Genomic DNA, 10,196 nt, shown 5'->3' with positions numbered 1-10,196 from the left:
CTATTATGTTATGTCCTAATTTCTTTTCCTTTTTAAGAATGTGTGACCCAAAAACCTACATGGATGCACAAAGGAGGTCAGCAGTGGTGATTCACATTGCAAAGGTGTTCTATTTTCATCCTTAACTCTAACATAATGAATTCAGTTCATTGATGGGGTCAAAGGATGGGGTCAAAACGCCACACTAAAAGAGTACAAGTCATTTTGACTCAGTTTGAAAGAATTTGTTAAAACCTCATGGCCTGCTTAAAGCAGGCAGCCAACCTGTCAAAAGCAGAACTACCAATGAGAATGGGCCAGTTTTGAGCACTGAAATTAGCCAATGTTTCCACAAAGCCTCAGCCTTAAAGGTGGGATATGCGATTCATTCTAATCCAATACACACCTTTTTGTCAAATTCAGCAAATATCTCCTCACGGTCCGCTAGCTGTCCGTTCAGTGTATGCGCTGAAAAAAAACCCTCTGGTGTTTGTACACAGCCCTGGCTCTGTAAATGGGAAATAAACAACAATAGTCCAGCCATGATTTGTGTGTCAGGTAACGTTAAATGACTTGCCCGCGGACATTCAGCTTACTTTCTATTTTGCCAAGATATGCTGTTGTTGTGATGTTAGCTATAGCAGCAGGAGAGTTGTGTGTATCGCTGTCTGGAGCTGCTGTGCTGGCTGAGAAACCGTCTCGTCCTCTCTGGCTGTTAGCTTCGAAGCAGCAACTGTAGCGACAGTTTGCTAACCAACAACCTAGTTAACGTTAGTTACATTACTTGCTGTGTCGTTGTTCGCTCTATATCATGGTATTTGTCATGGTATTGGATTTCTCCATAGTCGTATACCCCACTTTTAAATTAACTTGATGAAAGTAATACTCCACCCAAAATCTATTTTGTAAGCTTTGAAAGTCATTCCCTGTAGGCTTTAAAGGTGGCTGTAAAAACCTTTTAGTATTGTCCCTCACAGAGCACGGCAGGTACATTAAATTCCAACAGTGACCAGTTTTCTCAGTGGAAACAAGTATCAAAACATCCACCTGTGCAGAATAATCCATTTTGCCACTGACCATTCGTATGCTCATGATGTTCCAAACATATTGTATTTCTGCCAAAATGTTGTTAAAAGCACAACTTTCATTCCTTGCATACAACCCTGTCAAGCTCATTAGTGGGCATACACATTGATCTGCTCTTCCATTGGTCAGGAGAACTGGCTGTCTTAAGTTTGTTGCTTTGCTTAATAATGAAGTAATTTTTGAGCGAGATTCCAGTAAACTACAATAGGACCAACATACGAGCCAGATTCAGGTTTATCAGACCAGCCAATGACTGATCTGGGACGGAACAGTTCTTATGGAGGAGCAGGCTGCATGTGCTACAAAGTGTGCAAACTGATGCACATAGCTACTCGTGACCCATGTATAAGGACTGAGATGAAACCAGCACTTTTAGCCATATTACACATCACATGAACGCAGACAGAAACCAAAATACTTCAGGGATGAGGGTTATTATTCATCGTCCATCACAGTCCCAACGAAAAGGAGTTCCTGAATTTGTCTACAGCATGCCAGCTGGGGACTACCATGTGACCGTGACACTGGAAATGTTTATACTTTTCCCACCATGAAAACTGGTCACTATTGGAAGAGATTGTACCAAACTGAATTCAACTGACCATGGTCACTGTGCTCCATGTTGGACAAAAATAAGGACTTTTTAGAACCGACTTTTAAGTCTAAAGAAGATAAATGTTTTCATACTCAGAAGAAAATGACCTGTGTTTGCCCTGAGACCCTCTTCATCCTAGGTAGACTCAGTTATTCTGGGAATGAGCTCTGAGTGGTTGAGTGACAGCTAGTTCCAGTCATGACAACTTTGCACCCTAATGAGATGATGCATGCCAAGGTAAGAAGTGGCTCACCTGAACAATGCTGGAAACAGAGCAAATATAAAACAAATCCTCAGGGCAGTGATGTGACAAAAGTGTTGATATTACATCTTCAATGAATAGTGTTGGGTTTTTTTGGACCCAGCACACCTGCTGGTAATTACTAAAAAATATAGACTTTAACAGTCTCTGGAGAAAAGCAATTTTTTTGTCATTAAAAAACTGTCAAGCAAACAGCAGCAGGCAACATGGAGCAGAGAACACGGTTCATGTCTGGCTCGGGGAAGAAACAAGAGTGTCTGTTTTTAGGACTTGGAGAGTCCATTGATTGTTGAGGGAGAACATTGCTGCTGCCGGGTTAATTTGATCCACATTTTGAAAGGGGGAGTGGGTGGTTGGCTGGAAGCTCTGCAGTCTTTTGGGGCTTTGGTACTGATGAGTAGGACAGCACCCCCAGCTCGTGCTGGCCAGACACAAGCTGCAGGCCTTGGAAGAAGACAACATCAAATACTTCTACAGTATGGTGCAGAGCAGGATTTAGGTTTCCTCATTCACACATTGAAACTGTTATCCCAAGTCTGAAATTGGCCTTTGTAAGCTAGTCTGAGCTATAAAAGTAGCCTTTTAAGCCTTCTATTTATAAATCCCTCCTACATCAATATTCATTTTTGTCACACTGACAGTGAACTACAGAAAACTGCATCAATCATCGTCTAAAGTCATTATTTCTTTTGGAAGTTTTCTCCAAAAGAGCAAGATAATTATCCTTGGAACAAGCACAGGTCTCTTTTTGTTGTACTGCAAATTCCAGTTGTCTAAGTCAAAGGCGAGCAAGAACAAAGCTCAGATTTAATACTACAGGCAGAGGACAAACAATAATAAAGCACTTATGCAACAATTTAAATGCTTATGGTAGGTAATTGTCATATGCAAAGTCCAATACAGACAATGTTAAGGAGAAAAACCGAAAAGTTCTTTTGAGAGTTCAACGGCTGCACCCCTGACACTGATATGATCTGAGTTTCAAAGGGATTTTTTTATGTCTTCAGAACAATTTCTGGTTCACTTTTTGACCCTTAAATAAAGTCCAGCTGCTAGACCCTCTGAACTCTTCCCTCCTTTACCCTCCTCCCTCCATCGTTTGCCCCTGGAGGTGGGGGTTTATTGGTGGAGACGGCATACCCATCTACACATTCAAAATGCCAAACAACCCCAGACACCTCCCCAAATACCCCATCCGGTCCTTTTGTGTGACCCTGACTCTATGCCTTGCAGATATGGAGGTCTGTATAATGTTGGAGTATATAAGCTATTCTCTACTTGAAGCACAGACTTGAAAAGAGGCCTCTCTCATCGCAGCCCCCTCGAGCTGCATCAGATAAAAGCCGTCAAATGCAGAGGGATTTGGAACATGAAAGCTGAAGAATTTACATTCACTTCGAATCAGTTTACAACTCCTTTTGTCTCCCGAAAAATGGCTTCATATGAAATAAGTAGGGGGATATTCTGCAAATAGAGCAAAAAGTGGCGGAGGATTTGGCGAGGTCAGTGCTGCCTTGGCGCGTCTGGCTGCTGTTGCAGGCAGGATGTTCCACAGTGAAGGTTTAGGGTGGCTGCTGTAAACCGAGCTGCCCGTTCATTGCAGGAAAAATAAATAGAGAGCCGGGCCTGAAGAAAGTCCTGAGTACAGTGGAGCATGTGTTCCCTCGGTTAGCTGACACATTGTTTTAGAAATAACAATCTGAGAGGCCGCTTTCCATGCTTTTGCACATACACACAGACACACAAATGCATGGACACAATCGCATGTGCATTATTTTTCTCGCTCCCTCAGAAAGCACTCACACAGCCCAACTCACATCCCTGCAGGACTCCTTCTCCTCTGCGACGCTGTGATAACATTGTGACTGGATATGAAATGGAATAAACCACCCTCCTTTCCTGCTCAGCTTCCACTCCTCTATCATTCATCCTCCATCCAGTGGGCTCCCTCCACACACCCAGCTCTCCGTCCCTCTCTTGTCCAGATGACTATTTTTAGCGGCAGCACTGCTATTCTGGAATTTATTGCTGACTGGCTGCTGCTGGGTGTCTGGGCGGCGATCTCTTCTGGAATGTCTGGCCCACTCTCAAACCACTCCAGAGTCCCAGCGCAGGGCGGATGGCTCGGGGCTCTGATTACAGCTTTAAGTCCGCTGTAGCTGTAGCTCACTCTTCCTCCAGCAGAAACCCAAAGCTGAGCTAGAGCGAGGAGAGAGAACGTTTCTCTGTCCTGTACCACAAAGGTACTTTAATGTATGAATGACCTTTGACCTTTTGTCTGTGTTTATCTATACCTGTGCTTTTGTATGTGTATTAATGATGTAGTAGGTACATAAATCTGTGACTTTGTGGGGACACTCCTCCCATTTGGTCCTCACAAGGTAAACCAATAAAATTCAGGGTTAACACTTATTCACTTTCTGGCGGAGAGTTAGATGAGAAGATCGATACCACTGGCATCACCTGCCAGAAGCCAGTTATCTTACAGGAGGAAACAGCTAGCCTTGCTCATGTCCAAAGGTGACAAAATCCACCTACCAGCACCTCTAAAGATCTTTAATTAACACATTAAATCTCACTTGTTTAATCCATACAAAAACCAAGTAGCAAAAATGAGAATTTGCTGTTTTATTATTTTCTTGGCTGGGACCAGATGCCAGGCAACCAGGGGAGACTCCAGGAAGTTACAGCTCCCAGCCAAGAAAAAGCCCGGCATATAACCCCTGGTAAAATGTAAAATTGTTGTTTTATAATTGTTTTATACTTGTACAGATGAAACAGACAAGATACAGCAAGTGAGCTTTAGAGGTGCGGGTAGGTGGATTTAGTTACCTTTGGACTGAACCAGGCTAGCTGTTTACCCCTGTTTCCGGTCTTTGTGCTAAGCTAAGCTAACTGGCTGCTGGCTACAGCCCTGTGTTTTTCAGACAGACATGGGAATAGTATCAACCTTCTCCACCAGAACTCACCGCCAGAAAGCAAAAAAGTGTATATCCCCAAATGATGCTATTCCTTTAAGGCAAGAGTTAGGGTTGGGTTTAGGCATGTCATGGTTATGGTTAAAGTTTGGTTAAGTCTCCAGGAAATGAATGAAAGTCAGTGCAATACTGCTTTGCTTACATGTTTTTGTGTGAGTGCGCTTGTGTGTGTGGTCCATGAAAAGAAAATAAGCAGCACTAATGGGAAGTTTTTCCTGTCTTGGATCAGGCTTTAGGGGTTTCAAAGCAAAATTGTTTGCAGTGGAGGGAACGCTGTCCAAGCCCACCTGTTGTTCATGATTGCAGAGATCCGCTTGAGCTGGGCCTTGTCGAGAGACATACTGCAGTATGCCACTCAATAACATCAATGAACCGAGCAGGCCCATTCATTCCACAAGATTACCCAAGCAGAGACGATGCACTACAATACAATAAGTACATTATAGGCATGCCTGAACTGCCTGAGATGCAGTCGGCAGTGCTGCTCACGTTTCTTTATCTATCACCCAAACATTCAGACATGACAGAACTATTTAGGACAATACTGCTGCTTCTCATTCCAGTAAATCATGGCTCTGTAGATGTTTTCCCCCAGGCCACAATGTTTATCCACAGGGTGTATTTTACATACGTCTCCATCATATTTAATGAGATAAACCCTGCCTTTCCAAATGGCAATGAGAGTTCATCCGGTGAGGGAGTGGTTTCCCCCAGGCCAAGTGATTAGGGCATGAACAGGAGGGTGTAAAAATAACACGACGGGACACAGCCAAGTCTTTTAAAACACGTATTCATGCACCCTTTGCCTCTTCAGAAGCCAAGAGGAGGAAATACTTCTATGGCATGTAACCCTTTCATTGTAAATCAGTGAACTCTGCATCCTGCTGATCCTCGAGCTACTGATAAGAATTTCCAGCACAAAACATCTTGTTCTTGTTAGCATTAGGATGTACACAGGCGAATATGAAAAGTGAACAGTCAGCAGTGTGAGCATGGATGCAGCTAATTGGCCTTGGCTCCCAATAAGGGGATGTGGGTTTAGCTCCAGTATGGTGGGGCCGAGTCTAGGCCATGGAGAGGGAAGAGTGGAGACTGGGAGGAAGCCCGTCAGACGCTGTGGCCGAGCCGTCCAGCTAACTGGCCAGTCAGGTAATTAAACAGCCTTCAGCGCTCTGTATGAGAGCTGCCTCTCTCCAGAGTGTGAAAGAGCTGGGAAGCAAAGTCTTTTTTGGCAAAAGCTCAGAGATGTGCGGCCTGGCTGCTTCAGGACCCAATCCCATGGCCGCAGGGTTTTAGAACTGCTGGTTTTAGCTCATCCTTCAATTTGGTTTTTGTATCGGAGGCTTTTTTCTTTTACCAACCCCCCACCCCAATCCAATCCACCCGTAGCTTTAAGTAGAAATACAGCAGAAAGAGCTGGACGGATGGATGTATCCCCCAGCTGGATAACATTCCTCTGGTTTTCACTTGTGTCTGCTTCTCCTTTTTTATGGGTCAGTGTTTCTGTGATTAAAGTTTCTTTTCCTTTTCCCCTCCCTCTGCTTTTCCACTCTCTTTCCATTCATAGCTATTTTCCTCTGCCTTTTTTGCCTGTCCGTTCTTCATGTGAATTTAAATAGTCCCAAAAATTTACCAGGGAAACTCCCATCCAATTTTGTCCTACAGCCACTTCACCACCAGATTTTTTTTTAAAGTAACCTCCTTTTTTTCATCCTGTAAATATATTAATTTGAAAGTTCAGTCTAGTAATTAAACCACTGGATTTGTAGATGTGTTGAAACAGCTCACAGTAAATACTATGTTGTCTCTGCTAAGTGTGCAGTGGTGTTGCATCCACACATGTTGTAACATCACTATCACACTTTCTCACGCTCTGCCACCCTTTAACAATGTAACTCTTCACATGGCCTTATCATCTATGCCAACTGACTGGCCATCCTCAAACTGACATTACAGTGATTGATATGAGCACGGGTGTGGACTCCTTGTCGTGCTTCCTCTTCCTCCGCTGCTCTCCCGAAGTGGCTGTTTCACACGGAGGGGGGCTTGATGAGACTCCAAGTATGAGATGAATGATTTTGGCTGTTCAAAGCTGTGACAAAACAGAAAATACCATATCATATTTGCACGTTAATAAATCCAGACAAGTAACCCAATTGCAGTATTGTGTCCAGAAGCTGGATCTATGTATGACCAGACAGCCAAACATACATTTACTCTAGAAATTCTGACCTAAAATGAGATTTCAGCTCATCATCACAAAATTAGATTGTTAGTCTAACGTCTTGTGTTTCAGCAGCTTGTTCTGAAAAGTACACTCAGTCCATTACAATAATCTCCTCTCTACAACTACTGCACAGACCACATATCACCAGAAATGATTTTTTTTATCTGACCTTTTTGAACCTACATTAATCCCTGTCAGGGTGGTCCATCTACCGTTGTCTCTCTTTAAAAGGAAGAGGGGGGAAAAAACTTCCCAGGAGTATGTGGGGCCTGACATTCGCTATCCCATTACAGCCCACCTAAGACACAGCCGTGCACATAAAACATAGTGAGACACAAGGTAATGAAGTGCTAACCACTGAGGTAATCACTCTCAGAGCAGCGACCACTTCCCCTTCCCGTCTTGTCCTTCTGCCCTTGGCTCTTCTTTTCCATCCTTCCATCCTCACGTGCTTTTACAATAGCATGTCACTGACAAGAGATTCCACCAGATGAATGAACATTTGCTTTTGTCCCAAGCATGCTTGTGGGAATGGAGACAACTATGAGGAGGTTTTACAGTTCTTCTCATGATGAGGGGATTAAAAGCAGCCCCTGGGGGGGGGGTGAATACGCACTTCTTGGAAAGTGAAAAGAGGAACATCCTAGACCGATATCAAGGTCTGTATTGCCTGCCAAGACGAGGGGTGGGGAAGTTCTTTTGGGAACGGTTTCAAAAAAAAGCAACCGCTCTGCGACAGGTGAGTTTGATGCTCACTTAGGGTGACATTTGGATGAGAGCGCTGTGCTTTTTCTCCCCGGCAAAGATACAAATCTCGCTTTGGCAGCTGCAGTTTGTTGGGGGTGGGGGTTGGCTGTTGGGTATCTTGTCTTAACATGGTAGATAGGCTGGTGAGTCGTTCCTGAAAGATTCCCTTTATGAGTGATGGCCATCTGGGCCATTTCTCAGTATGTGTGTGTGAGCATCTGTATGGTTTTCCTTTTTTCTTTTTTTTCTCCTCTCTTTTTTCTTCCTCCTAAATAGCAGTGAAATGTTGAAGGAAAACAAATGAAAAGATAGTGCTTTGAAAATGGATCTGTCCCAGCAGCTCTCCACCACCACCTCCCTCCTCCTCCTCCTCCTCCTCAATTCTGTCCCCCTCCTCCCTCCACTTGTGCAGGCTTGAAGAAAGAGTATACCTCTCTTCGTCGCACGCAATGAAGGGGGCAGGGAGGGAGGGCTGGGGTAAAATTAAAAGAAACAATTGTGAGGGAGGGGTAAGGAATGATGGAGACAAGAGAGGAGGAGAGAGTAATGGTTAGAGGAAGATACATTTGAGGTGGCTGATGATAAAAAATGTAGAGTAGCTGGAGAGCAGATAGCAAGAATGAACTGAGGGAGTAAATGGCAGACAAGCTGTATGTAAGGGAGAGGAGAAAGAAGAGGGTTCTTTGCTCTGGACAGCTGAAGAGTATTAGGAGGTTCAAATTGGTAGAAGAACAACAAAGGGCAATGTGTGGAGAGAGGATGTTTCACTCTCTTCTCAAAAATTAGAAATATGTAAAAGAAACAATGAATGCACAAAAAAATTCTGTTAGTAATTGAGAATGTACCGATTAAAATATTGAATAAGCTAAGCTAACCGGTAGCTTCATATTTACCACACAGTGGTATCGATCTTCTCGTTTAACTCTCAGCAAGAAAGCAGAAATCCCAAACAGGAATATTTCCTTTAAGTCCATATTCACGCTCCTGTTAGTGCCTGAGAAGAAAGTTGCTCTTTAGCTTGTCAGAGGACCGACTGCCGGCTAGACTTTTGATGCTTTTTGGAAGGAAGCGGACAATGGGTTTTTCAGAGCTTTTTTGCTGGCAACAGCTGCTTGCTACTACTGAAAACAGGGTGGATGAGATGGGAATTTCTGAGCTAAATGTGGATGAAAAGCTGTGTAGGGAAACTGCCGAGTCAGGTAAACCTTTTACACGACACAGATTCATTCAAATTTTTATTAATATAAAAAGCAACTTTAATATATAAATAAAGAAGGCCAAAACTATGAGCTTTGAAGGGATGATTTGCATTCTTTGAAAAAAGAAAACAATGCCATCACTTTCATGCAAAATATTTTTCACATGCATTTTTTTTACATGACACTTTGTTCAGTATCCAACTCTTAGCATCTCTTACAAAACAATTATTCTGTGATTAGCAGGGAGCTGCCATAACTTGTTCCTCTGACCACTGAAACATTTTACATCAAGACATTCAGTACCTGACAACATCAAAGACAGTAACAGTCACACACACCTCCCACACGTCTCCTTCTCAAAACACAAATCTTTCATGCACTAATGACATGCTATAGTGGTGAGCTATGCAATGAGAAGGGTGGGAAAGATTAGTGAACCGACAGACATTCCTAGAAGCTGATGTCAACGTGCAAACACAAAAAATGCTCAATATGATATTACAAACCAAAATATGAAACCCTTGGACAATGTGAGAGCAGATATGTTTGGACGAGGGTGGTCCCCAACTGGCTGACCTGGAGGTCAAAATCATAACTCCTGAGGTAGAAATTCCTCAGGCTTAGTCCAAAGAGAACCCCACAAAGGTGAGAGGTGGACCAGGATGCCTTTGTTGCCAGACTCTGGAAGCAATACTAGCCAAATGACTGGTTCACGGGCCCACTGACCACAGGGGCACATTCCAGACATTCTACTCTCAGACAGTGACATCCTGGTGAGTTTACAGAGGACAGACGTCCTCTTCACAACCTGTGTGGCAGAAGGGGGGGTGTCAGAGCCCGAATCCCGGATCTTTTGATATCATTGTTCTTTCCCACTTCCAGACTTGCTGTGGTTTGAACTCTGGTGAATCACTTTGTATGAGTCCCTGTGAAGCTCATCCATCTAAAAGCCGCCACAAGTTTATTTAGACTCTAATGTTGGACCAGGAAAAATAGCTTTAGACCCTGCAGGGCTTGCAGCTTGTAGTTTCAAGGTCAGGTCATCTGAACTATGTACACAGAGCTTTAGCCCACATGTCAGAAAAACAACCATCCTGTTGTAGTGTCCTCCTTGAGCAACAAG

Source organism: Siniperca chuatsi, linkage group LG4 (assembly GCF_020085105.1).
Source record: "Siniperca chuatsi isolate FFG_IHB_CAS linkage group LG4, ASM2008510v1, whole genome shotgun sequence".
In the NCBI taxonomy this organism is placed as follows: Eukaryota; Metazoa; Chordata; class Actinopteri; order Centrarchiformes; family Sinipercidae; genus Siniperca; species Siniperca chuatsi.
Note: the sequence above shows the minus strand (reverse complement) of the source record.